This window comes from Lissotriton helveticus, chromosome 6 (assembly GCF_964261635.1).
Source record: "Lissotriton helveticus chromosome 6, aLisHel1.1, whole genome shotgun sequence".
In the NCBI taxonomy this organism is placed as follows: Eukaryota; Metazoa; Chordata; class Amphibia; order Caudata; family Salamandridae; genus Lissotriton; species Lissotriton helveticus.
In genome coordinates this window covers 323,631,922-323,658,435 of record NC_136067.1, presented here as the reverse complement: position 1 = coordinate 323,658,435, position 26,514 = coordinate 323,631,922, and positions in this window count along the sequence as shown.

Sequence of the window (26,514 nt, the reverse complement as noted above, 5' to 3'; positions counted from 1 at the left end):
TGATTGTAAGGACTTTGGGGGCCATTAAGGCATCTCCCCAATCCTCATTCTACAAAGGCCTGAACTACGTCTCCCAGCGAGTTCTAAGAGCATGGAGTGTCTGAGGGGCATTTATAATCAAGGTGCAATAAATCTGGGAGACACCTTCCTTACCCAGGGCTCCCATCATCAACTTGACCTAGATGGGGCTAAATTCAGGGACACCCGTGCCAGAGGGGACATGGACTTCTAAAGCGTGACGTAGCTGAACAAAATCGTGGAGTTGTGTCTTAGATGATGCATAGGTCTGCTGCAGCTATTAAAAGGATCCTGCCCAAATGTCACCCAGTTGAGTAATACTATGATGTCCCAGTGCACAAAACATTCCAGGGCTGCCACCTCCCCCAACGAGCTGCCCTGTGACAAGGGTGTTTGTTGAGTGATTGTTTTCCATTATCTCTTGTGATGCAGCACCACCCATCACCCTTTGAACACCAGCCGAGTCACCTCTGGAAGCAATTGGCGTATAGCACAGCCATAAAGCATATCTAGAATTCAGGGGAACCCCAGTATGGTGAGCTTGTGCCTATAAGCAGGATCTGACCATGCCCCACTGAGCCAATCGTTAACAATCAGGAGGTTAGACACCACATAGTATAGGTATAAGTTGACCATACCCAATCCTCCGTCATACGTAGCATGTTGATACTAAGAGAAGGCTAAACAGTGTCTAGAATTGTGACATAAAAAATATTATAGCCTGTGAATCCATCTCTCTGAACCAATGCCGAGAGATACTGTGAAGAAAGTTTTAAAAGAGTACAAGAATCTGGGAAGCACCAATATTTGGCATAGTGTTATTCTCCATAACATTCAAAGTTAAGGTTTGCCATTTCTTGAGATCCGCTTTGATCCAAGTGAGGGGGGTGATGTGTAGAGACAAGGTCAAGGCTGGGTCAAGGGCACCGTAGATTCCCAAATATTTAAAGCTAAGCCGATTAATTAAATAGCGGCCTGCCAGGCTTAACAATCCCTAGATGGTATAAGTGGGACGAGAATTGATATTGTCGGGTTGACTGTCAATCCTGATGCCTCTGCAAAGAGCTGTAGAAGGCAGAGGCACAGAGGGCCGCTATCTTTGGGATTCAAAAGGTATAGCAGCACAACATCCGCATAAAGTGCATTGCGGTATTCTTGTTCCGTATCTCACTGCCATCCTGTGATCTGTGCATCGCATCGTATAAGTCAAGCCAAGGGCTCGATGGCCAACGCAAAGAGGAGGGGGAGAGAGTGCACCCTTGCCTAGTCCCCCGGCGAACATGGAATTCGTCTGGCATCACCCGGTTTATTATCACCCGGGCTGCTGGGTTGGAATATAGGATCTGCACTAAGCCACGAAAACGGGGCTCAAATCCCGCCCGCTCCAGCACTCTGGTCAAATAGGTCCAGTCCACTGCATTAAAGGCTTTTTCGAAGTCTATCAACAGTAAAGCTAATGGAACAAGTAGAATGTGCAGATGGGCTAGTGCAACATGTAGACACCTCAGACAATGTCTCATACTCCTATTGTACATGAAGCTGCATTGGTCAGGGTGATTTAGTGAATGAATAACTGATTGCAAGCAAAGGGCCAACAGGGTGACCAAAGTCTTTACCTCCCTATTAATAAGAGATATAGGCTGGTACTCTGAGCAGGAGATGGATGGGGGTGTGTCTTTGGTATGACTGCTATAGTGGTCTGATCGGAATCTCAGGGGGAGGTAGACCCTCTGTTTCACCTCCTGATAGAGGGCCAAGAGATAGGGTGCCAGGATATCTTTATACTTAGAGTAAAACTCCATAGGCTATCCATCAAGGCCAGGCATTTTTACCTAAGCCATCTCTAAGATGGCATCTCCGATCTCCTCGAGAATGAGTGACTAGTCCAGCCCACGTCATCCGGTAGTAGAAAGGCTGGGCAATGGTATCTCATCAAGGAATGAAGAAGCTTGTTCAGGTTCAGGATAGGGGACAGGCTTGTACAGAGTAGCATAGTAGTCAGCAAATACCTGGGCTGTAACCAGGGAAGAATTGTCTAACCCGCCCTGGCCATCCACATTCTCTGTTTTATAATCTGCCCGGCCAACGGTCTAGAAGACAGCCAGCACAACAGTTTGCTGTTTTTGCCTCTCCATCCGTAAACCCTAACAGTAGAAGCACGCCAGAGGTGCTTTGCCGTTTCCAGGGAGCAGGCCCTGATCTTATCCCGGAGCATGTTCAAATCCCTAGTGATGGCACTATGGTTGGCACCTGAGACTTGCAGCTCTAGGTGTAGAGCCTGAGCTTCATGTGGGTGACTCGACCATGCTGTGCTTTTTCTTTTTGCTGAAGGATTGCTCTAGCACATCCTTGCATGGTGACCTTACATGATCAGAGATTCCCTGTGAGAATATCTGCAACTGTGAAACCAACAGGACATCTGTGGCTGGCATGGAAAGCATAAAAATGCAAGCATGTGTATTGTGTGCTGCAGAAGTATGTGTATATTGTTTCTTTTTAGGATTCCAGATTCTCCATAACTCACACAGACCTAGAGCGGACACCCATTTTTGTAAGGAGTTAGAACCATGTTAAAGTCACCTCCTATGATGGTGAGACCCTGAGGCATTTGGGCGATAACAGTGAGGAGTGTGGCTAGGGAGGACTCTTGAGGTGTAGGGGGATCATAAAGACAGAGAATGTTCACCGGCTGCCCTCAATTGTACCCACCAAGGCCAGATACTGACCCTGTGGATCTGTCCAAGTTTGGGCCACTATCAAGGGTAAAGAGCTGCGTGGCAGAATTGCCACAACACGGGACCCTCGCAGTACCCCATGTGGTATACCCTGTTGAATCCTTGCGCTAGGAACAGGCATTTGGTGCCCACATCAGGTGTGTCTCCTACAGCATTAAGATGGAAGGGGAAAGACGTTGGGCATATCGCATCTCTGCTGCGTGCTTAATCTTGTCTAAAAGACCTTTTATGTTCCAAGATAGAACACCGTGCAGGGTAATGACTAGGCTAGGGAGCAGTAAAACATGTGGGTTTAGAGTGCACCTGGAGTGTGAAAAGGGTTGGGCACTGAACACAGAGCGTGTGTGATGGGGTTCATTGAAGCCATACGTGATGGGACTGTAATTGGACTCGGTGACAACCCCAAAAAGTAAAATAAACCAACAAACATGCCAGAACACAAAAACTCCATGTATTATGGTGGCAACCCCATTACCCCCAACTTCCCTCACCCCATATTTCCTCCCAAGAAGCATGTGTTGCCTTAAATAATATTCTGAAACTTATAATCAGGTTATTGGAGATAGGTGTGGATTTGTGGAGCCCTCTAAGATGTAGGATCAGTAAAGTTCAACGTCTGCCTTATTGCCAGAAATCATGTTCCTTTCTGTATTTATGAGTTGCTGCACTGCTGGTCCCTGGAGCCATTCGCACCCTCTAGAATATCTTTAAATGGGAGAGGGTGTCGGCTGAGTTGCACCGCAGTACATGGTGCAGCAGAGACTGATGAGAGACATTTGAGGCAGTGGTGCGACCGAAGAGCCTGAACTACTGTATGTTGCACCTCCCACGGCGGGATCTAGTGCAGAGCCTTGTTTGGCATTTACTCCCGACTGCATCGGACCCTGACGTTCGGCCAGTAGATGAAAGGGGGGACCGGAACAAACGGTGCAACTGTTTTTCTACCTTGAGCCAGTCCCACGCTGCTTCAGGGGTGTCAAAAAATGGATCTTATCCACAAATATTACTTTGAGGCGTGCTGGGAATAAAAGTGCGTAGGAGAGCTGGAGAGCCCAGAGCTTTTGTTTGACAGATTCATAGGATCTACGTCGGACCTGCACCTCTCTCGTATAATCAGGAAAGATTACGATTAGAGGGGCAGATTTATGATGACTGGCGCATCCCCAGGGATGCGCCAGTCATCCTGCGCCGCTGCTCCGCCACCCATGGTGCGCCGCATTTACAATGCGGCGCACCATGGGGCAAAAACGGCACAGATGCGTGACGCATCTGTGCTCAAAAGGTGGCGCATTGCTGGAGCTGCGTCGCAAGCGCGACGCAGCTCCAGCAAGGCTCGGGGGTGCCCCATCTCCACAATGCTGCGTCAAGACCTACGCCTGCTTCAAGCAGGCGCAGGCTTTTGACGCAGCATTGTCCTGAAAGTGACTGAGTGAAATCTTATAGATTTCACTCAGCCACTTTTGCGAGGCGCACCTGCCCCGGAACGCCCACCCTGCGCCGGAACGCCTCCTGATGGCGCAGGGCTTTACAACGTGACGCATCTCCTAGATGCGTCACGTTGTAAATAGGGCGCATTGTTTGCGCCGCCGTTGCGTCAAATAAAGTGACGCACCGGCGGCGCAAGGCCTTCATAAATCTGCCCCTTAGAGTTTTGATAGTGGAGGTCCAGGTGTGTACACAATTCTCTCAGGATAGAGTCTCTATCTTTAAAGTTAAAAAAAAACTCACAATCATAAGCCTGCATAATGCGCCAGGAGGGGGTTTAGGAGTGAGCGCTCTGCGGGTGCGTTCCACCTCAAACCAAGGTAACAGTTTGTTGCCAGAATCCATGATTTGAGCAATTCCTCTAAGAATTCAGGTGGTCGTGTAATTTCTTTGTCTTCCGGAAAGCTCACTAGATGAAAATTATTATGTCTTAATCAATTTTCTGCATCTTCCGCCCAGTGATGGAGTTCTATTAGTATTATCTTCCATCACTGAGAGACGTTCCTTCACTTCTGAGATGCGGCTAGTTAAGTTTCGTAGATCTTGGTGTAGAAGGGCCACATCCACCCTGACCTCTCCTATTTTTGTCTCAACAACGTTCTGCGAGCTTGGATAGCTTGATGAATTTTATCTAAGTCTGCTGATGCTGAGGCAGCCTGGTTCAAAGTATCGCCATTTGTTGCCACGGGTGCGGATGTGAACAGGTCGATGTGCGGCTGAGAGGGATGAGGCTTTGCAACTTTTTCTTTCCCCATATCTGGATAGTGCGTGAAAGAATCCATTGCATCATGGGCTTGGCCCTCTTGCCACGAATTGTAGCAGCAAGAGCAGCCAAGCTTTAGATGTGTATTATTCTGGAATGCACAGAGAACCAGGAGGTCAGGCAGGGATGTATCTAGACTGACAGTGCAGTGGTATAGCAGTCCCACCACGAGGGCTAGACCGTGCTGCCGAGCTCCACTTACAATGGCAGTCAAGTATGTGGGTAAATAATTTCTGTCTGCATTGGTGTTCCAGCCCACAATCTCTCTACGTGTCTCCTGCTAGCTGAATCCACCTTCCACCGCCCAGAGAAGCATCCAGAGCTGAGGTGTCGTAAAAGTGACCAGCTGCTAGTTCGACCTCCCTGCCCAGCAGAGGTCATCCATGAGTGGCAGGAAGTGCCCCAGGCCCAGGATGGGAGTTGTTAGAAATGGGATTTCTGTTTGGCTAAGGCGTACGCCAAAGCCAGACAGAAACCACCACTCTAGTCAGGGCAAGGGAGTTACATGTTGAAGCTAACCCCTGCTCACCCCCTTGGTAGCTTGGCACGAGCAGTAAGGCTTATCCCAGAGGCAATATGTAAAGCATTTGGGCAACACACCCACACAGCAGTGACACACTTGGCACACCACTAAAGAAACTCCACACAATGTTACATCAAAAATAACCTTTGTATTATCCATAAACACATTAGAACATAATCACAAACGTACACTGTGCCATCTGGCACTAGGTTATACTTCACACAGGATTATATACAGGACAGGTCCAATCGGGCCACTGTCAGAAACATCGGAACAGGTAAGTATTAAACAACCAGTAACTACTGGTAAAATCCTGTACTCAGCATGAACACATTATGCATAAACACTGGGCATAAACACATTATGCATCATCACATTAGGCATAACACATTATGCATTAATCATGTTATCAATGCCCCTCAGTAACACTCCCCATGTGCATACATCACCTTAGGGCCTGTTATATGGCCGTTAGGGTCATTCTCGACATTGGTAAGTTAGCATGATCTCTGCTGCCATGATACTGCTTTTGCGCACGTTAATACATAACTTCATTTTGCAAGACTCTGTTGGTGCCTTTCACATGAGAACTGTCTGCTTTCTGCTTTCTCTGCTGTCCCTGGAGTTTAGTCTGAACACGATGTGCAAGGTTGAAAAATATGCCCCTTGTTATTCTGTTATAGTCAGTCCATATTACCTAGACAAAACATGCTACACATAGCTGCACTGCTGGAGAGCTCGTGCTTTGATATTACGGGGTTGCATGTTGTTCACACACACTTGGAGGGAAACCTTTCCTTGGAGAAGAGCTATGCTGTTCCTAGGATGTAAAGCTACCATCTAGGCTCTAAGGTATGGGGTCTGCTGACAAAGCCCAGAGGTGTTCCTTTATATAATAAACCTCCACTTACCAAGGGGAGGGTGGTTAGGCCTTATAGTCCTTTTTCCACTGTCTGTATATGATGACATCCCGCTTCATATTCTATGGTATTGTAACAAAGCTAACTTGAACTATACTGTGACTCTGACAATCCTTATTGTGGACAAGTATGAGTGAGTGAGAAAAAGGGTACTTCTTGCTACCGCAATTCCTGACAGAGTCGGAGTGTTGTGTTTTGGGTTGTCTAATCATTTTTAACTTTGTGATTATATAGGAGAACGAATGAGACACTATAGCTAGTCGGTTTGGGGATTTTGGGTACTAAGGTGGTAGGAAGATACAACCCCTATGCACTGAGGTCCTGTTTTACTGCACATAGTTTTGCGTATGTGCAAAATCCCCGCAACAGGCCTTGCGCCCTACCAGCACACCAGGTGCTCACAGGCCAGCTGGCCTTCCTCGGGGGCCCGTCTGGGACTTCCCCGCAATGTCCTATGTCCATCTAAAGTCAGGGCTCTAGGCTGACACCACAGCAGGGTACAGACCCAACAGCCCGGTACCAGAAATAGGGGTGCGATGGTGTAACTCACCCTTGTCTCTCCTGAGACACAAAATGCCCCCAATGTTGCAGCTGCCGCAAACTGGCGGTACAGCTCAATGCAAAACACTAGGCACCAACAGTGCCTTCGAAGCCCATCCTTTAAGGGGCTCGTCTCTCAGGGAAATCGCGCTAGTGCTCCCCTGCAGGCCCCACTCATCAAGGGGAGGGGAACCGGCACCTGGCTTCCCCTTCTCTGCCCTGGCCCAATGCAGAAAAACGCTCCCACCCTCATAGTGACAAGCTCGTTATCAGGATGCTCAGCCCCACTTACCAGTCCGTCCGTGTTGAGTGGTTCTGCTTGCAGCTGTTGGCTTGAACACATGGGAACCTGCGAGGGCTCCTACCTCTCACCGACTCTGCTCTCAGTGGACTGCCTCTCCATCGAGCCACTGAGCGGCAGAAAGGAGCCCGCGAGGCTCCGTTTTTTTTCCAATACCGGTCTCACTCTCTCGCTGCAACACGCGGGGCTCTCTGCTTCCTGGGCATAGCCCCGCCCATGATCAGGCCTCCCACTGCCTGTCTTCCGCTTGGCTCCTTCCCGGATCAGCCTTGCCCTTGGCCAGGCACCGGACGTCTGACTTCCGGTTTCCCTCGGTACAAGCGGAGCTGGTGCCCTTCTTCTTGGGGTTTTCGGCAAGGAGAATGCAACCACGGAGTGCCCGACATGCACTCGTCAGGGCAAAGGTGGAGCCCCCTTCTCAGGCTCGTAGAAGCATGCGGCGCTCTCTTCTCCACCATGGGAGCCTCGCCCACAACCAGGCAACAGCCGCCGGCTTCCTGGTTGTGGTTCTTTTTCCAAGGCGTGATGTCGCCTTCCCAGCTTCCAAGTTGGAGTTCCTTCCTTGGGCTCCCAGGGATAATAAAAGAACTCAGCGCTCACAAGGCGCTAGGACCCAAGTTTAGAGAGCAGAGCTGGGCACAGGCAGGTCAGCACATAGGGACCCCAGGAAACAGCAGCTGGGCCCTTTGGCGGTTCCTCCTTGCCCAGCAGCCCTGCAGCAACACAGCTCCAAAACAGGTACATCAAACATGGGGTCACAGCGTCAATATTTGTACCAACCAGGTTTTGTTCTGCTGTGGCACAGGGCTTGAGGATCCAGTCAAACCCAGTTCTGGGGGCACTCAATATTTTATTTACAGTGCACAACAGTCCCCTTTGACATTGCAGGTCCTGGCTCCAGACACACCACAGGGGGGCATAGCCAGCATTGTACAAGGCAGGCACAGACCTATTCAGGGTCAGGGGCTACTCCTCCCACTACTCAAAATGTAGATCTGCCTATTCAGCCTAGTGCTGACTCACCCAGCCCCTCTGGAGCCACGGCACCTCCCCAGTCCCTGTCACTCCAGAGCCATACATGCAATACACATCAGACAGGAACAAAGACACAGTGCCTTGGGAGCCCCTCCTTTCCGGGGCTCCTCTATCAGGGAAATCGCACCAGTGCTCCCCTGCAGGCCCCACTTAACAAGGGGGAGGGAAACCAGCACATGGCTCCCCCTCCTCTGTCCTGGCCCAATGCAGAATAACGCTCCCACCCTCACAGTGACTGGAGCTCGTTATCAGGAAGCTCAGCCCCACTCACCATTCCATGGGTGCTAAACGGTTCTGCTCGCAGCTGTTGGCTGGAACATACGGGACCCGGGAGGGTTCCGACCTCTCACTGACTCTGCTCTCAGTGGACTGCCTCTCCATTGAAACACTCGCTGGGGAAAAAGGCGGGGAGCAGCAGAAAGGAGCCCGTGAGGCTCCGGTCTTTTTCCAAACACCGGTCTTGACCTACCGCAGCAACACGCAGGGCTCTCTGCTTCCTGGGCAGAGCCCTGCCCATGACCAGGCCTCCCACTGCCTGTCTTCTGCTTGGCTCCTTCCTGGATCTGCCTTGCCCCTCGCCAGGCACCGGACGTCTGACTTCCGGTTTCGCTCGGTACAAGCGGAGCTGGTGCCCTTCTTCTTCGGGTTTTCATCAAGGAGAATGCAACCACGGAATGCCCGACATGCACTCGTCAGGGCAAAGGTGGAGCCCCCTTCTCAGGCTCGTAGAAACATGCGGCGCTCTCTTCTCCACCATGGGAGCCTCACCCACAACCAGGCAACAGCCGCCTGGCTTCTTGGTTGTGGTTCTTTTTCCAAGGCGTGACGGCGCTTTCCCAGCTTCCAAGTTGGAGTTCATTCCTCGGGCTCCCTGGGATAATAAAAGAACTCAGCGCTCACAAGGCGCTAGGACCCAAGTTTAGAGAGCAGAGCTGGGCACAGGCAGGTCAGCACGTAGGGACCCCAGGAAACAGCAGCTGGGCCCTTTGGCGGTTCCTCCTTGCCCAGCAGTCCTGCAGCAACACAGCTTCAAAACAGGCACACCAAACATGGGGTCACAGCGGCAATATTTGTACCAGCCAGGTCTTTGTTCTGCTGTGGCACAGGGCTTGGGGATCCAGTCAAACCCAGTTCTGGGGGGCACTCAATATTTTATTTACAGTGCACAACAGTCCCCTTTAACATTGCAGGTCCTGGCTCCAGACACACCACAGGGGGGCGTAGCCAGCATTGTACAAGGCAGGCACAGACCTATTCAGGGTCAGGGGCTACTCCTCCCACTACTCCAAATGTAGATCTGCCTATTCAGCCTAGCGCTGACTCACCCAGCCCCTCTGGAGCCACGGCACCTCCCCAGTCCCTGTCACTCCAGAGCCAGACATGAAATACACATCAGACAGGAACAAAGACACAGTGCCTTGGAGCCCCTCCTTTCCCGGGCTCCTCTATCAGGGAAATCGCGCCAGTGCTCCCCTGCAGGCCCCACTTAACAAGGGGGAGGGAAACCAGCACCTGGCTCCCCCTCCTCTGCCCTGGCCCAATGCAGAATAACGCTCCCACCCTCACAGTGACTGGAGCTCGTTATAGGGAAGCTCAGCCCCACTCACCATTCCATGGGTGCTAAGTGGTTCTGCTCGCAGCTGTTGGCTGGAACACACGGGACCCAGGAGGGTTCCGACCTCTCACTGACTCTGCTCTCAGTGGACTGCCTCTCCATTGAGACACTCGCTGGGGAAAAAGGCGCGGAGCGGCAGAAAGGAGCCCGCGAGGCTCCGGTCTTTTTCCAAACACCGGTCTTGACGTACCGCAGCAACACGCAGGGCTCTCTGCTTCCTGGGCAGAGCCCTGCCCATAATCAGGCCTCCCACTGCCTGTCTTCTGCTTGGCTCCTTCCTGGATCAGCCTAGTCCCTGGCCAGGCATCGGACACCTGACTTCTGGTTTCGCTCGGTACGAGCAGAGATGGTGCCCTTTTTCTTGGGGTTTTTGGCAAGGAGAATGCAACCACGGAGTGCCCGTCATGCACTCGTCAGGACAAAGTTGGAGCCCCCTTCTCTGGCTCGTAGAAGCACGTGGCGCTCTCTTCTCCACCATGGTAGCCCCGCCCACAACCAGGCAACAGCCGCCTGGCTTCCTGGTCGGTGGTTCTTTTGCCACTGCATGACGGCGCCTTCCCAGCTTCCAAGTTGGAGTCCCCTCCTAGGGCTCCCAGGGATAATAATAAAACGCAGCGCTCACGAGGCACTAGGACCCAAGTTTAAAGGGTAGAGGGGGCACAGGCAGGCCAGCACGTAGGGACCCCAGGAAACAGCAGCTGGGCCCCATGGCAGTTCCTCCTTGCCCAGCAGCCCTGCAGCAACACAGCTCCAAACAGGTACTCCAAACATGGGGTCACAGCCCCAATATTTATACCAGTCAGGTCTTTGTTCTGCCCTGACACTGGGCTTGGGGATCCTGTCAAAACCAGTTCTGGGGGCACTCAATATTTTATTTACAGTGCACAACAGTCTCCTTTGACATTGCAGGCCCTGGCCCCAGACACACCACAGGGGGGCGTAGCCAGCATTGTACAAGGCAGGCACAGACCTATTCAGGGTCAGGGGCTACTCCTCCCACTATTCCAAATGCAGATCTGCCTATTCAGCCTAGCGCTGACTCACCCAGCCCCTCTGGAGCCCCTGCACCACCACAGTCCCTGTCACTCCAGAGCCAGACATGCAACACACATCAGGCAGGCACAAAGGCACATAGCACACAGAAATGCCAACTTCTAAAAGTGACATTTCTAAAATAGTGAAATAAATCTGCGCACACCATTGCGCAGCATTAATTATCACTATTCTAAACGTACCAAACTTGATCACGCTTCCCCTCTCATATCAGGATTTACCACAAAAACACTTATAAGGGCATCCCCAATGCATTCCTATGAGAGGGCAGCCTCACATCAGTGAGAAACCAAAATGACTGTTTGTCACTACCAGGGCATGCCATACAGTTAAGGCACATGTCCTACCTTTTACCTACATTGCACCCTGCCCATAGGGCTAGCTAGGGCCTACCTTAGGGGTGACTGACATGTAGTAAAAGGGGAGTTACAGATGTGGCACCCACTTTATATGCCACATCACAGCAGCAGTAAACTGCGCGCACAAGCCCTGCATTGCAGAGGCCTGAGACAGGTTTGAAAGGCTACTTTGGGGGGTGGCGCAAGCAGCGCTGCAAGCCCAACAGTAGAATTTAATTTACTGGCACTGGGTATCTGAGATACCACTTTACCAGGGACTGACAGGTAAATTAAATACGCAAACAGGTGTAGACCAATCTTACCATGTTTACCACAGAGAGCTCACGCACTTTACACTGGACAGCAGTGCTAAAGTGGCCAGAGTCTTAAAACCACTAACACCAGGTCAGAATAAAGACTAGGAGGAAGGCAAAAAGTTCAGGCATGACCCTGCAAAAAGGGCCAAGTCCAACAGGAGTAGATAGGGAAGAGCCCCTCTAGTCACACATCAGCATGATAGCCAGGAGAAAAGGAAGGGGAAAAAGTCTAATCGCCCCCGGTCTATCCTCTTGAGATGGTAAGATATCTGGGACCGTGGTACACCATGAAGGATACGTTTTGGGGGTGCTCACAGAAACCAACAAACAGACAGGCTCCAAGTGAAGTAACCACCAGGCTCGGGCTGCAACAGCAGCTTGTATCACTCTGATTTATTAGGGGGTGTATACGCCGGGAATCAGGGTCGCCTTAGCAGTCCTTAATCGCACTCCTAACCTGCCCTTGAGTGCCCCGTAATGGCCATAGGGCTCACTCCGTGACTTACTGGGTAGGTTCTATTATCTACGAAGGCACGGAGCAACCATCATGCCGAGAATCCAGCAAGTCCTCCTGGAAGGCCTGTGGAGCGACCATGGGCCAGGCCGTTCTCCCATCCGGTAGTCACTCGGATCTTCTCTGTGTTCACCGGAGCCCAGGGGCAAGTCCGGAGGCTCCATCGTGGGAGTAGGCAATAGGCTGCGCTGCCTCCGCAGTATAAAGCTGCAGCCACACTGCACATATGTGAGGAGTCAAGCTGCCTACCCGAGGCAGGTCAGGGCAGCACAACCAGCGAAACATAAGTGCCCTTTCTCAGTAATAGCTCTGTGTTTGGTATTCATCATTATCAGCATGACCACATATTGAGTAATTTATACTTGTATGAAAAACTGGGTTCTGTTATTTTCACTTCTTCTACCAAAAGATTATTTCCAATTCTGTTCCATCTGTGCCAGGAGTTTACCAGAGATTACATGTGTTTAGGAGAAGAAGTGTGCTGCTCATGCAGTCAGATAGCATTCTGCTAGACACAGCACTCAGTGTGTGGTTAAAAATCTTTGTTCCCTTGACCACAGAGGGGCAGATTTATGATGACTGGCGCATCCCCAGGGATGCGCCAGTCATCCTGCGCCGTTGCTCCGCCACCCATGGTGCGCCGCATTTACAATGCGGCGCACCATGGGGCAAAAACGGCACAGATGCGTGACGCATCTGTGCTCAAAAGGTGGCGCATTGCTGGAGCTGCGTCGCAAGCGCGACGCAGCTCCAGCAAGGCTCGGGGGTGCCCCATCTCCACAATGCTGCGTCAAGACCTACGCCTGCTTCAAGCAGGCGCAGGCTTTTGACGCAGCATTGTCCTGAAAGTGACTGAGTGAAATCTTATAGATTTCACTCAGCCACTTTTGCGAGGCGCACCTGCCCCGGAACGCCCACCCTGCGCCGGAACGCCTCCTGATGGCGCAGGGCTTTACAACGTGACGCATCTCCTAGATGCGTCACGTTGTAAATAGGGCGCATTGTTTGCGCCGCCGTTGCGTCAAATAAAGTGACGCACCGGCGGCGCAAGGCCTTCATAAATCTGCCCCTTTGTTTTTTCAACATGTACGGTCATTTGAAAGGGTGTTCCGTGAGGCGCATGTAGAGTTAGGCCAAATGAGTGGTTGTGGAACTACAGAATTCAACTCTGGGAAAAGGATGTAAAACCTGGACTTCATCTTGTGCTAAGCCAATCCTATTATTTTCAGAAAAAAGGGCATGGCCATTCTTTATAATCTATCTTTTTCATGATGTGGTCTATTCAGAGAATTCTTTCTGCAGTTTCCAATCCAAGATAAAGTTGAGTCTTTTCCTATTTATGTCAGTTCCTGTTTAATTCCTGTTTATGAAGCTTTACAAGTTAATTGTGCATCACAACCTTTTGTTCCCTTATTTCCTATTGTGTTCTTCACCCTCCTTGCTAGTATTTCTGCCCCTGATTTTTGCTTCTTGAAGTTGGAAATTTTACTGGATCTATTTCTGGATATTCTTGCATGGCACATTCTTCTTCCCTGTTGCCTTGATGAGCTTCTTGCCTTGCTAATAACTTCTATATTCCTCTTTATCTTCAATCAAGAACTATGTGATTGCGAAGGAGGATTTGTACGCTTTGTGTTTGTTTTCCTCCTAACAGGGGCCCACTTAAGCAGACACTTAACACCTTTGTGTGTACTATTAAGTGCAGGTGGCACCGTGGCTGCTTGAAGGAATCACCCTTTTCTCAGGTAATGGAGAAAGAAAACCAGCACACCCTCTCAGTGTCTGTCAGGGATAGATTACAACACCAACAACTCTTTAACTTTGATTACACTATGCATCCTTCCCAGGACTTAGCATAAGACGTATGAAAATTACATCTGAGAATTCTGTGTCAAACCACTGTTACTATGGTCTATAGATATCCTAGTGGTTCCTTCAAGTGCCCCAGTTTTTCTGGAGATCCAGTAAAGTTAAGACAATTGTTAGCTTCGTTCACAGTGCAATTTTTGGTTGTCACCCTGCATAGTTTAGTAAAGATTTGGCAAAGCTGGGTGATTCAGTTGGTTGCCAGAATAGATCTATATTGGCTGGAGTAATTCCTTTGGTAACAAATTCAGATGTTTAGAGACATATGGTACTATTTGAGTAACATTTAAGATGTTTGAACACTCTGGCTCAGGGTATTTTGCTGAGGAAGCAATATGCAATATTCATCAAGGTAAAAAGGATTAATTGATGTATGCTACTCATTTTTGTTAATTCGTCGCTGAAATTCCCTAATTTGAAAGAACTCAGATAATATATTTTGTTAACATATGAATGAAGAAATTAAGTATGAGTTGGTCTGTTTGGAATCTTGCACTTCATTTTCCAAGCTTATTTATTTAGTGCTGTTGATTAAACACAGATTGCAAGAGAGGCGAAAAGTAAGAAGAAGGCTCTAAGGAAGTCATTTTAATAATCTCCTGAGAAAGAGAAACAGGGGTGAGTTGGTTTCCTTATATTGGCAATTCCATGAATAATTCTGATAATCATTTGTTCTTTGAACTGACTTCTAGGAGAACTGAGTAATGAAAATGTGTTCATTCCTCTGCCTTCTTGGATAGTTCTGCATGTGGATGTTCATTAATTGGAATTGACCCACTATATTCCATTTAATTTCAGTTAAAGTCTATACTGAAGTGTTATCATTTGACATTATTGCATCTCCTAATTACTTTTTGTCACAGTCTGACCGGAATCGCTCAGTTCTTGCAAGAGAACTATTAGCAAGGAAGATGTTCTTTGCTGATTGGAGATATCTTTTAGTGGGCAGTAGAGAAATATTTGAAATTTTAACTGATCATCAGAATGTGCAATATTTGCAAAATCTTCAATTCAGGATTAGTTAAGATGCTAGATGGGCAATTTTCTTTGTACAGTATGGTTTGACTGTCACTTATATGCCTGGTTCTACCTCATCATTTTTAGAAATGGGGTTTCTGGTTGAATAAGTTATACACCCTGGCCAGGCCGAACTCACCACTCTAGTCAGGACAAGCATGATACACAAAGAAGATAACCTGTGCTCACCCTCTGGTTGCTTGGTGCAGAGTAGGCAGGCTTATCAACATAGGCGATGTGTAAAGTATTTGTGCAACACACTCACACAGTAATGCAATTAACGCACCGCAAAATTACTCCACACATGTTTAGAAATATAGCTTAGTATAAACAAGAACAAGGCAATAAAAATAGAATGTACACTTTTCCAGTTATGCACGTTTTAAAGATGTCACATTAAATGCAATTTGCCCACTGATTGAAAAGAATCAAATTAAATTTAAAGATGTTGCATTAAATGCAAGTTGCCCACGTATTGAAAAGAATCACATTCAATTTAAAGATGTAGCATTAAATGCAAGTTGCCCACTTATTGAAAAGAGTCACATTCAATTTAAAGATGTAGCATTAAATGCAATTTGCCCACGTATTGAAAAGAATCACATTCAATTTAAAGATGTAGCATTAAATGCAATTTGCCCACGTATTGAAAAGAATCACATTCAATTTAAAGATGTAGCATTAAATGCAAGTTGCCCACTTATTGAATAGAAACACATTGGTAATCTCCGTGCTGGGAGCACTGTGATTGGAGGTGTTACACAGGTGTGCTATTTCCTCTCCATATGCGGAGAAAACAATGGCCAAAGCCACTGGCGTAACAAAAAGTGAGGGGGCCTCCCTGCACGGTACTTAGGGGGGCCCCCTCCGGGCTCAATCAGGAGCTCTCCCAGCCAGAGTTCAGTGCCGAGGGGGCCCCTTGGAGCTAGGGGCCCCCCCGCACCGCGTGGGCTGCGGGGGCCTGTGTTACGCCAGCACCTTGTGTGCATTCCTGAACAGGTCTCTTGGGATCAGAGGAACCCGATCAAGATGGGCCGCCTGCAAGCACCTGGTTCTGCAGCTGGGAACTCGGAGTTCCGATCTTCACCACACAGTACATTAGGCGAGCGGTGTGGAACTGTCCTCGTTCAAGGGGAGACAGTCCCGGTGGTTGGATGGCCCGGGAAGAGACGGCGAAGTGGCGACCTTTTCTCCCTGCCGGGCTCCACTAATCGAGGCTGTAGCAAGAGGTCAGCACGGCCTCCGGATTGCTATGAGGTGGTAGGGGCAGGGCTGATGTCATCATGGCACCACACTTTGCCAAGGCAACACGTCAACAAGGGGTGCAGCTGTTTCTTCCGACACTCAGCCGCGGCTCCGCTCTCCTCTACAGCTCTACACCAGTGCTGACATGAAGGGCGACCAAGGGCTTCAGTGAGTTGCCGAGCACTGCACAGGGCCTAACAGGCCAGAGCACTTACCTCAGGAAGCAGAGAGTGCTTAGTTTGCAGTCGTTTGAGCTGCCAGACTCAGTTAGAGTCCCATGGCAGCAAAGGTGTAGCAGAATCTTTGATGGCTCTGAGATTCAAAAACAGGGGGCAGGGGCGTGGCTAGCGGCCGAGGAGAATGGCCGCAGCTTGAAAGAGCTCCATCCCGCCCGTGGCTAAATATCCTCTCACAGCCGGAAAGTAGGGGCACTTCCACGCAGTGGTGCCCGTGTGGACTGCAGGGAGCCTTTCTAGACGCTCCGGAGCACTGTAAACGGGACCGCCGCTCCCTTTGCTGCTGTGGCCGAGCTCCCGGTCAATCCGAGAGCCGAGAAGACAAAGATGGCGGCCCCGCAATGCGCACAGAGCGCAAGCTCGGACTGTCCCTGAGGTGGGAGCAGCGCGGCACGGAATAACGGAGGCGGCCTTCTCCCGGATCCCGACGCTGAGGTGGGTCCGGGGTGCCGGCTCGGGACGGGCAGCAAATTTAGGCCCGGCTTTGGGGCCTAGTGCAGTGAGCTTCTGGCATTGTGGGGTGGACTGCGGCCCCCGATCACGCTGCTGGGCTCACTTGTTTGCAGAAGCCTGCCCGGCTTAGACTTGTGTGGGGGCGCGGAGGCGGCTCTTCCCCCCCCCACCCCCGGCCCCTGGACGCAGCACTGAGGCGATGATGGGACGTCTGCCTCCCTGGGCCACACGCGGATCTGGTGGCTGCCGCCCCACATGAGGTGGGAACTGGGGGCACTTCACCCTTAAGAGGATTGAGTAGCTGGCTGCTGTCTCTTCCCCCCCGCACCCACCCCCCCTTCGCGTTGGGTGCATACGGAAGAACAAGACTTAGTGGTGGCCCTCCTGGACTGCTCTTTTGGGAATAGTTGCCAGAGGGTGCCTCCCTGCTCTGCTGCACCCGGGACGGGGTGTAGGTCAGTGAGCCAGGGGGCGGACTTGCGGCCTACACTGTGGGACCCATCCGTACTACGCTTCTCACTGGTGTCGTGTGTAGTTGCACCTGGTGGATGCGGCCTGAGTCTGCGGTGCGCTTGACCCTGCACACAATTGTCGGAGAACTGTGGGGGTAGCTCGTGCCCCGTTGCCGGGCTGCTGGAACCGGTGGCAGCTATAGAGGGATCGGGGCTGCTGTTGCGGTGGGCATCCTAGACGTGACTTCCATGCCAACAAAGAAAATGGCGATGGGGGAAGAGGTTTGAGGGCCAACCCTCAGGCGCAGCTCTCCAAATTTGCCTGGACCAAGAGTGGGGACAAGAGCGCCTCACCCAGAACGGATAAAGATGGCACAGACTCTTCATCCACCCCAAATAAGGAACCTACCCTACATGATGTCATTGCGGCCATAGGGGGGATGTGTACTTCACTAGACTCAGTTACGACGGAGGTCTCTTTGCTCCGTGCGGATTTGAAGCAGATGAATGAAAAGGTGGGGGAGCTAAAGGTGGTGACTGCGGCTTTACAGGACGATACCTCTGAACTACAATGCCAAGTGTCTGAACTGGAGAGGAAACACACTCGAATGGCGCAACAACTGGATGACTATGAAGGGCGGGCCCGCCGGAACAATGTGCGAATCTTAGGTGTTCTGGAGAAAACAGAGGGACCTGCCGCATATCTTTACGTGGAGGAGCTGGTTACGAAACGTCTAAAGCCTAAGGCACTCTCTGCCTATTTCTCCATTGAACCAGCACACCGGGTGCCGGGCGGACAGCCCAAGCCTGGGGCTCCGCCGTGACCCATGATTGCTAGAGTCTTTAACCTCATGGCTGCTTGAGAGATCCCTCTGCTGTGCTGGGCCACAATGTTGATGGGTGTGGTCATGACGAGCTCAGCTCGTCATGAGCACCCTAGAGGTATACCTCATGACGAGCTGAGCTCGTCATGAGCATTGAAGGGGTTAATTTCCGAGACAGAGATAGTATTTTACAGGCTACAGAACGGGTCCCCCGTTGAAGATAGACAACTACGAGGTTTCCTTTTTCCCGGATTTTACGACACGGGTCCAGGCACAGAGGCGCAGCTTCCAGGCAGTTAAACAAGAACTTCGCAGCAGAGACATCAAGTATGCAATCCTCTACCCAAACTGAGAGTTGAACGGGATGGTAAACCATGGTTTTTTGACTCACCCGAGGTGGCCTGGGAGTGGCTGGAGGGGTGGACAAGAGTCGGTGACCCGCATGGCTCCCGTCGCGACAGAAGAGACCGGCGGAATCGTGGGGGGCCCGCTGCCCTGGCACAGGAGGCCGAGATGGAAGCGAGTGGCCTCGATGAACAGGAATGAATACACTGGGTAGCGCATTGTTGGACCAGTTCATGATGTCCCCTGCAGGTATTGGGTGGGGGGTTGCGACTGGGGGGGATGACCAAGCGAGGGAGTGACTGTAAGAAGGTACCTGGGTTAGAGGATTGTGAGTTTGTAATATGTACAATTTGGTACACTTAGATATGTTATGATCATTAGTTAACGGCTATGTTTCAAAATGCAGGCTGTGTTTCATTGTCGACATTGGAGATTGCCACGGGATGGGGGACTCACTTGCCCCCTGCGCAGTTAGCAAAAGTTTTGGGGACGTAGGCACTCTGCCATGTTGGGGGGTGGGTAGTTCGAGGTCCACAGGCAGAGGAGCAGGGTGGGGGGTGGAGGGGAGAGGGAGAGAGGTTCCATGGGAAAGGAGGGGTGGTGGTACTGTTTGCCATGAGGATGTCACGACTGTGGTGGCAGCGGCGAGGGGGGGATTGGGGGGGGATTTGTTGAGTTTTGTTGTTTATTTTAGTTTTGGGCTATGCTTTGAATCTTTATCTGCTATGATGCATGCTTCGGAGGTGGGTCCACAGGGATGTCTTGATTGTAATGGAAGACTCGGGACGACCAGGCACTACGGCGGAGGTTAGTGCCTCGCTGATGGCCCCAGTGTCTCCTCTGACCTTACTTACTTGGAATGTACATGGGCTGGGGGACAAGATTAAGCGGGGATTAGTACTACAATATGTACGCCGTGCGGCGCCGGCGCTAGTGTTACTCCAGGAAACGCATCTCGTGGGCACGACCTGTAAAGCTATGGACCGCTGGGGGTACACTATGGCAGTGCACTCTGAGTTATCATCTGGCTCCAGAGGGGTGGGCATATTGGTGCGCAAGCGCTTCCCGTTACTTGTTCAGCAGGTCTGGAGGGATACGCAGGGTCAATTTGCTGCTATCTCCTGCCTGTGGAAGGGGAGGAGATTCAATGTAGTGACAGTATATATTCCGCCTGCCCTTCATACTGTAGCGCTTCCCGCCCTTAGTGCTTTTCTGTTGACATTGCCCGAGGGGGAGCTTCTCATAGGGGGCGATTTTAACGCAGTCTTGAATGATGAGCTAGACCGCTACCCTGGCAGAGCGCCGGGGGCGGGTAAGTCCCGACTGGCTGGTTTTGTTGAGGCGTTGGGCCTCACGGATGGATGGAGGTTCAAACACCCAGGGAGCCGTGCATACACTTTTCACTCTGGGCTCCACAATAGTCTTTCACGTATTGATTATTTTTTTCTCACCGCTGGTAGTTTGCCCTATCTGACAGAGGCACCGATAGGTCCACGCGGCATCTCCGATCATTCCCTGGTCTCCATGACCTATACCTCCTATTTGAAAACTAGAAGACGTGTCTTTCCGATTTCCCCCGGTTATTTACAGAATCCGCAGATCAGAAAAGAGTTGGTTGCAGTTACAAAGCAGTACTTTCAAGAAAATGTGGGCTCGGTTCGCTCGCCGGAGGTCCTGTGGGAGGCGTACAAAACAGTGTTGAGAGGACAGGCAATAGCCTTGATAACCGGTCACAGACGCGCAGCGAATGCTGACATACAGACGATCGAAACCGATCTGGCTGTGTTGCAGTCGCGACATGAGGAAGATCCCACTGAGGAAACGGCGCAGCAACTTCGTCTTAAGCAGGCTGAGCTCACGGAGTATCAGAAAGAACGGGTACGACAACGACTCCAGCGTATGCAGTAGGTTATTTATGAAGTAGGGGATAAGGCGGGACGGCTACTGGCCTGGTGGGATAGGAAAGAAAAGGCTCAGAGGATGATAGCGCAACTTTACACCCTTGAGGGTGTGCTGGTCACCGCTCCGGCAGATATAGTAGATGCCATGGCGGACTATTATGAGAAGGAATATACCCCGACCTCCCACATGTCCACGGAAGAAGCACAAACATATATAAAGGATATACGAATGCCCTCCTTGTCAGAGGAAGAGGCCACGCTCCTGGAGTCTGAGTTCACAAAGGACGAGGTTCTTGCTGCGGTTCACTCTTTGCTGTCGGGAAAAGACATGGGTCCCAACGGGATCCCTATAGAACTTTACAAACGAATATCTGATCTGACAGCTCCGCACCTCCTGCAGGCGTTTAAGGACAGCCCACGTAAGGGAATACTACCCCGAGACCAATGGATGGCTACAATCATTGCCATCCCAAAGCCGGGCAAGCCTCCGGACGTGTGCACGTCCTACCGGCCAATTTCCTTATTGAACGCGGAAGCAAAGATATTGGCCAAAATGATTGCTACTCGGCTTACACCACACTTGGAGAAGCTGATTCATCCCGACCAATCCGGGTTCATGCCGAACAGAAGTACCGCTCTTAATCTCCGACGAGCCCATGCGGTGATGGCGCAGATACCTAGTCTCTCGGAACCTGCAGTGATCCTTTCCCTGGACGCCCGCATGGCCTTCGACATGGTCGAATGGCCTTATCTTTTCGCGGTTCTCCGGCACCTAGGCTTTGGCCCCAATTTCTGTGCGTGGGTAAAGTTACTTTACACTAGCGCACATGGTGGCGAATGGCCATATCTCACGGGACTTTCGACTCGGGCGTGGCACGCGCCAGGGATGCCCTCTGTCAGCCCTGCTTTTTGCCCTGATCCTTGAGCCATTGGCAGCTTGGATACGATGGGACCCTATGATTAAGGGACTCAGCTGCACCGAAACGTGGGAGGATTGTATATCACTATACGCTGATGACATCCTCCTTTATGTGACCTTGCCTAGACGATCAATTATAGTGCCCCTTAACATCTGTGGAATCTTCGGGAGGGCCTCAGGGTATGCTAATATTTGGTCCAAGTCTGTTCTGTTTGTACTTATGGGACTGCCACCGCAGCTCCCAGCTGATTGTCCATTGGTGGTCACTGACGGTCCCTTTAAATATTTGGGGGTCTGGATGGCACCCAACCCAGAGGTCTTCTATCAGCGTAATTTAATGCCCCCCCTCGAACGCTTTCGCAGCGACGTCAAACATTGGCACACCTTGCCACTGACCCTTTTGTGGAAAGCGGCGCTCTTTAAAATGATGACCCTGCCTCGGCTGCTTTATCTCCTTGAGAACACTCCTTTCTTAGTGCCTCCTAAGTACGTCCATAAACGCACTTGTATCCAGTCTTCTTTGCGGGGACAAACCGGCACGCATTTCTCGTTATAAATTAGTTAGGGGTTGGTTCGATGGAGGCATAGCCCTCCCTGACCTCCAATTGTATTATTGGGCGGCCCAGTTAAAAATCATAAACCAATAGCTGCATGCTCCACAGACAGAGCCGGCGTATAAAGCGGACAGATATGATCTTGGTGCCGGCGGGGTGATGGCCGCGCTTTATGATTCAAAAAGTGTGGCAGCCCTGGTCGGCCTGACGGCTCATACGGTGAGGGTGTGGTATCTGGCTTCTGCCCGCCTTAAATGCAAGGACATGCTTACGCAAATGACGCCACTCTGGTCGTCACGCCGACTGGGCCGTCTATGTAATAGTAAAGGCTTTGAGGCCTGGGACCTGACCGGTATCTCCACGGTTGGAGACCTTTGGAGGCAGGGGGCCATCCTTTCTTTTGAACAACTCAGGGACCAGTATGACCTGGCACGGAGCATTTCCGATACTTGCAGATTAGTCATGCCCTGAAGTCACTAATCCAGCCTGGTGAGGAGCTGCCGGAATCTACCCCATTGGAAGGTAGGCTCTTAACGGAACATATGCCCAAAAAGTCTGCTTCCTTCGTATATCGTAAGCTCGTTAATAACCTGCCTGACCCCACCCTGAAATTGTGGACCGCGTGGACTGCTGAGGCGGGCGAGTTTGATGAGTCGGACTGGCAAACAGCGCTCTCCTCGCCGCGGGAAGTGGCTATTCCAGCTAGGCTCAGATTAGTACAGTTAAAAATGTTACATCGTGTTTATTACACTCGGGTCTCCCTTTACAAGATGAAGAAAGCCACACATCAGTATTGTCTCCGAGGGTGCGGGGAGGAGGGTACGTTCTTTCATACCATATGGGACTGCCCACGGATTGCCGATTACTGGGTGAAGGTTATGCGGACTGTATCGCAGGTGGTTAAAGAGTCGCTGGCCCCAGGGCCGAGATGTTGCTTATTGAATATTTGGGATCCAAACGATCTTCATGCAAGACTGGGCCACGCTGAGTATCATGTATGCTAAAAGGAATATAGCCAGGTTCTGGGGGGCAGCACAGGTGCCGGCGCTTAGGGAGTGGTGCTCTGATCTGGACTCTGCGATGGTGGCTGAAAGAGCAGTGTATCTGAATAGAAAATGTCCGCAAAAGTGGGCTAAAATCTGGGGGGCATGGAATGAGTACAGGGGTTTCATATGTGAGCCACCGCAATTAGGCAGTGACAGCGATTCTGAGTGAGGGGGGGTGAGGGCGTATCGAGGAGGGGTGAGGGCTATCGAATTGTTATGAATGTATTGTATACCCGAAGTGCCAGTGAATTTGATTCCACGAAGACCCACTATTTCTGTAAGCATGTATTGATTTTTCTATGCCCACTGTTTAATGCTTTGAATCAATAAAAATAGTTTTGAGAAAAACAGGGGGCAAGCCAACAAGCCCATGGAGAACACTTAAATCAAGCACAGCAGTAGGTAGTAGGCAGCAGGCCGGCAACTCAAGGCAGGTAGCAAAGTGGCAGTACCTCCTGCAGCACAGCAAGCAGCAGGCCAATACAGCAGAGCAGTTAGCATAGCGGCAGTCCTGCCTGGCAGCAGAGCAGTTAATTCTGGCAGTGTGCAGATGTAGAGCCATCAATGTCTGGTTACAGGTCCAGAAAAGTGTCTAATAAGGATGGGTTGAAGTACTTATAACCAAAAGTGCCTTTAAAGCGTAGGTGACTTCAAATCAAAGTCTTTGAAGTGCACAGGTCCCCTTTCAGCTCAGTTCTGTCTGCCAGGCTAACCCTTTATGTGAGGACAAGACAGTACCTATTGAAGTGTGCATGCCAGTCCCTACCCTCCTTCTGCCCAGGAAGACCAATCAGAATGCAGATTAATGCAGTTGCAGCTGAGTATCCTGTGTTTGGGGCTATCTAGAGGGAATGTACATAGTGTAGCTGTCACCCAGACCCAGACGTGTATTGGAGGCAGACTGTCAGGCACAAAGAGCGGTAAGTACGGAGAAATGTCCACTTTCTAAAAGTGACGTTGCTAAAACGGTAATGTTAACTCCAATTTCACCATTCAGGAGGATTTTGTCATTACCATTCCAAACATATTAAACATGAAAAAGCTACTCCTCTCTGATGAGGAATATCAGCTTAAAAGTATATTAAGGAATTCGAAATACTGACCAACGAGAGTGGTAGGCCTCACAGTAGTGTAAAACTAAATAGGCCGTTTGTCACTACCAGGACATGTAAAACAAACAGGTACATGTTCTACCTTTTACTTACATGGCACCCTGCCCTTAGGGTTACTTAGGGCCTACATTAGGGGTGACTTGTGTAATAAAAGGGGAGTTTAAGGATTGGCAGGTAGTTTTAAATGCCAAGTCAAAGTGGCAATTACCTGCACACACAGGCAATACAGTGGCAGGCCTGAGACAGTTTTGAAAAGCTACTTCTGTGGGTGGCACAATCAGTGCTGCAACCTACTAGTAGCATTTGAAGTACAGGATTTGGGTATATGGTATGGCACTTTACAAGGAGCTTATCAGTACAACAAAATGTCAATCAGGTATAAACCAATTATTCATGGAAAAGGGAGAAGCACGTGCACTTTAGCACTGGTTAGCAGTACTAAAGTGCTCAGTGCCCTAAAGCCAACAAAAAGAGTTCAGCAAAAAGAGGAGGAGGAAGGCAAAAGGTTTGGGCTGACCCTCCAGTCATTATTCTGAGTCATCACTTATTTATTAACAGTCTATAATTCGTTCTCAAATTATGGAATAGTTCAGTCTTTTTTAGACAAAGTTAAGATGACTCAAGAATAAATGGATTCAAAGGAATTAGAAGACCTTCATTTAAGCAAAATGAAATGTATTTTAAGTAACAAATTATCTCTTCTCAAAATCTCTGCCCCTGTGCAGCAGTTTCGAATTGGAAACTTCCACCTCTAAATATGTTGTGAACATTTACTGTTGTAAAGTGTTCTGACTCAGATGCTCTGTATAGACTTGTTATCTTTGATCTGAACATTTACTGTTGTAAAGCGCTCTAATACCTTCAAGTCTGGCTAGCACTATATAAAACTCTCAAATAAATAAAAATAAACTGACATTTCCTGGGTGCAGCCCACAGGCTGGCACACCTCCATTGTCAGGATTAAGAGAAGTGTAAGGCTCTCTGAACTGCTCAGTGCTCACAGAAGCTGGAGGACGCCAAATCAAGATGGCTACCTTTAGGTCGCCTTTCCTTAACTAAAGGAGCTATGCAGGGAGGACGAGGGGGAGAAAGGTCTCTTCAGGTGCCTCTGGGCCCAGTGCAATTACTTAGCCTGCAACTGGTGTACTGAGAGGTAAGGGAGTTGCTGTTCACATCGCAATGCTTAGTTTCAGACTGGCCCAATACACAATTTTCACAAGCTAGTGCTAAAGAGACTCCCAAACACAATTTAACACGTAAGCACCCACTTAAAATGTGTGCTAGGTTTCATATTAACTTTAATTTTCTTTTGTCTTTTTGACACTTTTGTACTGTTTTTGCAAAGGTAACCTTAAACAGGCGGGCACACACTACCAAAAAATAGTCCTCATATTTGTTTCCAAACAGTATGTGCATTAGGAGAAGAAAACAAAAAAGTCACCCAAATCCCACCTGCCACGTGAACACATCCATTGATAAAGGTCTGTTCCCATTTTAGGGATAAGAACAAAAACAAATATTCTCAGATGCATGTACGACAAAGAAGGCTGACCTACACTTCCTGGAAAGAATGATATAAAAACAACAAGAGCTATAAAGCCTTAAAATAAACCTTCTCTTCTGGTGCAAGAATCAATGTACCGTTGCAGTATTGTCTTTGAACTTCACTGATTTCAGCGCACCGTGTGATCTGCCAGTGTGAAGGCAGCAGATAAAAAACTGCTCTGTTCTTGAACACATTTTATGGGACTGAAATTGCTTTGCACTGCAGCATCCCATAAATAATGTCACTCTGATGGTGGTGTGAATTCCTTCACAGCTTCCTTTCTAAGCTAAGTTGATGCTGTGTTTTTCTCACTGGAATGGACATCTTCAAGTGAGGTACATAGCTGTCATGGGTGTCCTGGGAGTTAGGCAATATATATATATAACACGTTATGTAGAAAACAAATGTGTCAAGGTTACAGTGTATTCTAACATCTTTAAAAACAGAACACAATGTCATTCCATAGCAATCCTATGGTGCTAAATCAAGATATTTAATATTTGTGTATTATTTACAGGGGAAATACAAATAGTGTGCCTCGAAATTGTAGCATAATCAAGGCATGAATACCAGGGCACAGAGCAAATATATAGGCAATGGGTCATTAAAACACCAACATCCTTCTGTTCGAACAGGAAGCGGGGAGCACCCAGGCTACCCTAAGGCAATCACAACGTTGTGATTGGTCTGAGAGCTGTGGTTCAATCCTCAATTGGTGAAAGGGAGCCTGGGCATGTTCTGCACCCAGGTTGTAATGCAGCCTGGGTAGAGAACATGTAAAGTGCGCATGACTGTCCAGAGACGGCCGACCAAACATTCATGCTCACTTAGGAGGGCGCCC